Source organism: Schistocerca nitens, chromosome 10 (genome assembly GCF_023898315.1).
Source record: "Schistocerca nitens isolate TAMUIC-IGC-003100 chromosome 10, iqSchNite1.1, whole genome shotgun sequence".
NCBI lineage: Eukaryota > Metazoa > Arthropoda > Insecta > Orthoptera > Acrididae > Schistocerca > Schistocerca nitens.
Window position 1 is genome coordinate 31589044 of NC_064623.1, and position 3986 is coordinate 31593029.

The 3986-nt window shown below is 44.8% G+C and overlaps 1 pseudogene; it reads right to left on the minus strand.

The window, feature by feature from the left end:
- Window positions 1–3585: 3585 nt before the first annotated feature.
- Window positions 3586–3703, minus strand: LOC126210727 (5S ribosomal RNA; annotated as a pseudogene).
- Between the last annotated feature and the right edge of the window lie 283 nt (window positions 3704–3986).

Consider the following 3986-nt stretch of genomic DNA (forward strand, 5'->3'; position numbering starts at 1 on the left):
ACACATCCGCATTTGGTGCTCGCGTCTCTCAGTGCCGCATCAGAACACCTCACTTCTCGATTGGTTGTAGTATGAACGCCTGCATCTCGTTCGAGTAGACATGCAAAATTTCCATCATTAATATCAGTGTGGAGAACGATGTTCTGAATGTGTCCGCAGACATACGAACATGGAGATTTTCGGACACACCCCCATGCTACACCGCTGAAAATCTGTGTGAACGTCGTGTTCATATTGCAACCACGTGAGAAGTGTGGTGCTCTGATGCAAACACAAAATTAGCATTAAATATGTGCTACGCAATGTGATGGAGGTTACAGCTTGTCGACGGATTTATGAACAATATCTTCTTGAACCATGGACCTTCCTGTTGGTGGGGAGACTTGCGCGCCTCAGCGATACAGATGCCGTACCGTAGGTGCAATCATAATGGAGGGGTATCTGTTGAGAGGCCAGACAAACGTGTGGTTCCTGAAGAGGGGCAGCAGCCTTTTCAGTAGTTCCAGGGGCAACAGTTCGGATGATTGACTGATCTGGCATTGTAACACTAACCAAGACGGCCTTGCTGTGCTGTTACTGTGAACGGCTGAAAGCAAGGGGAAACTACAGCCGTAATTTTTCCCAAGGGCATGCAGCTTTACAGTATGGTTAAACGATGATGGCGTCCTCTTGGGGAAAATATTCCGGAGGTAAGCCGGCCGGTGTGGCTGTGCGGTTCTAGGCGCTTCAGTCTGGAACCGGGCGACCGCTACGGTCGCAGGTTCGAATCCTGCCTCGGGCATGGATGTGTGTGATGTCTTTAGGTTTCAGTAGTTCTAAGTTCTAGGGGACTGATGACCTCAGAAGTTAAGTCCCATAGTGCTCAGAACCATTTGAACCATTCCGGAGGTAAAATAGTTCCCCATTCGGATCTCCGGGTGGGGACTACCCAGGAGGATGTCGTTATCAGGAGAAAGAAAACTGGCGTACTACGGATCGGAGCGTGGAATGTCAGAACCCTTAATCGGGCAGGTAGGTTAGAAAATTTAAAAAGGGAAGTGGATAGGTTAAAATTGGATATAGTGGGAATTAGTGAAGTTTGGTGGCAGGAGGAACAAGACTTCTGGTCAGGTGAATACAGGATTATAAATACAAAATTAAATAGAGGTAACGCAGGAGTAGGCTTCATAATGAATAAAAAAATAGGAATGCGGGTAAGCTACTACAAACAGCACAGTGAACGCATTATTGTGGCCAAGATAGACACAAAGCCCATGCCTACTGCAGTAGTACTAGTTTATATGCCAACTAGCTCCGCAGATGACGAACAGATTGATGAAATGTATATTCACCTACTACGTTGCCTTCTCTTCCTTTTCCTACTACTGAATTCCAGTCACCCATTTTCGTAGCTGAAGATTTGACGAGTAGATCACGTAACTAATGAGGAGGTATTGAATAGAATTGGGGAGAAGAGAAATTTGTGGCACAACTTGACTAGAAGAAGCGATCGGTTGGTAGGACATGTTCTGAGGCAGCAAGGGACCATCAATTTAGTATTGGAGGGCAGTGTGGAGGGTAAAAAAGTGTAGAGGGAGACCAAGAAATGAATACACTAAACAGATTTAGAAGGATCTAGGTTGCAGTAGGTACTGGGAGATGAAGCTTGCACAGGATAGAGTAGCAGGGAGAGCTGCATCAAACCAGTCTCCGGACTGAAGACCACAACAACAACAACTCTCACTTCAGAATGATTCTCTGGGAAACTAAATACTAAAACGCAGTTTTAGCTTCTCTAATTAAATCACAGCAGCATTCCACACTGCAACTACGCGTAACTGCTTCCACTTCGAAAATTTACACAATAACTGGTCATCTGTAAAGCGTACAAAAGTCTCACGAAATTATCATGAATGGTTAAGGAATCTGACAACTCCGCTGTAGTACTACTTACTTACATGCTGATCAAAATCTAAATCGATATACACTTAAGGCTTAATCTTCTGTTTTCAAGATTCCGTGCCTCAAGTGCCTCAGTCGGTGAAAACGGAATACTTGTAGGATTTGTCGTCCGTCTATCTGTCCGACCGTTGAAAACCCTTTTCTCAGGAATGTACAGACGTATCGAGTTGAATTTTAGGTCACATACTGAGGTCTGTGGTTGGTTGGCGCTATATAAACTTGAAGCTTCTAAGTCAATGCAGTCAAGAGATACCCATTTATGTCACATATTTTAATAACCGAAACTCGCTGGTCAAAAGCAAAACACAAATGAAACAATGGCGAATTCAAACATGGCAGACAGAGTGGGATGCATTAGATAAGGGTCGCCGAGTACACTCTTTCTTTCCAGATGTACACGAAAGACTGCAACTGAAACATGTCGACCCAAGCCAGGGGATGGTTCATTTCCTGACAGGCCACGGGTCGTATCCGCTACATTTAACCGTTTGGGACTAACTAACGATGAAGTATGCGTATGCGGAAAAACAGGGACACCAGAACATGTCACACAGCTGTACAACACGCTAGCACAAGTGACAACTGTACAGAACGACAATGATATCGCCAGAATAATACGTAATCCCGATGACTGGAACACAATAAATAGCGTAGCACATATTGTATCGAACACTCTGCACGAAGAATACAAAACCCATATGGAAGGAGGCGTAGACAAGCACAAACAACACAACAAACAACATGGGAGGGGACAAACACGACCACAGATTCCGAACCGAGGAAGGAACACTAAGTGAACATGACTCAGCAAGGATCAACATGTGAGGGACCAAAACCAAAAATGTATGACACTGCGTGCCACGACAGTCACAAACAACACAACAATCATAAAACAAATAAACACCGGCACCACATACTAAGACTGTAGTAATAAGGTAATGTCGCTTGGGAGGAGAAGGCTCGAAGAACTTTTATTCCGAGGCTCCTCCTCCCCAGTGGCATCCTGCATAGTATTTAGAGTATACTGCACACAAGCAGCCGTGTATTGCTCGTCTTACTGTATGCAGACAGAAGTATATTCTCTTCTCTATTCAAAGCTATAATCAATGAATTTCATATTTCAGAAACGTATTAAGTTACCTAAGGAATAATGCATTCAAGTAGCAATGACCTATATTCTATTTCAACTAAGAAGTTAACCGGCCGAGGTGGCCGAGCGGTTCTAGGCGCTACAGTCTGGAACCGCGCGACCGCTACGGTCGCAGGTTCGAATCCTGCCTCGGACATGGATGTGTGTGATGTCCTTAGATTAGTTAGGTTTAGGTAGTTCTAAGTTCTAGGGGACTGATGACCTCAGAAGTTAAGTCCCATAGTGCTCAGAGCCATTTGAACCATTTTTGAACTAACAAGTTACAAACATAAGTGTATTTCTCATTAAAAAAAGCGCTCCGTCTTCAGGCCACGAGTGGCCTACCGGGACCAGCCGACCGCCGTGTCATCCTCAGAGGAGGATGCGGAGAGGAGGGGCATGGGGTCAGCACACTGCTCTCCCGGTCGTTTAGATGGTATTCTTGACCGAAGCCGCTACTATTAGGTCGAGTAGCTCCTCAATTGGCATCACGAGGCTGAGTGCACCCCGAAAAATGGCAACAGCACATGGCGGCCTGGATGGTCGCCCATCCAAGTGCCAACCACGCCCGACAGCGCTTAACTTCGGTGATTTCACGGAAACCGGTGTATCCACTGCGGCAAGGCCGTTGCCTCGTGTATTTCTCGTGTGAAGCTAAAATTCATGCATTCCATGTATGAAGTGCTCAGTCAGCATTTAATCTGTATAATCTGTGTAAACATACATTAGCGCAAACCATTTCAGATGAGAATACCTCGAGGTTATACCGAGACCTTCTCATCTGAAACAGATAGAAATAGGCCATTATTAACCAACATGCTCTCTCTATATTACAAATTATTCTTAGGGAACCATTTTAACAATTGTTAACCATTCAATTCGCTGTAACCACAGAGAAATCATTATATATTATGTT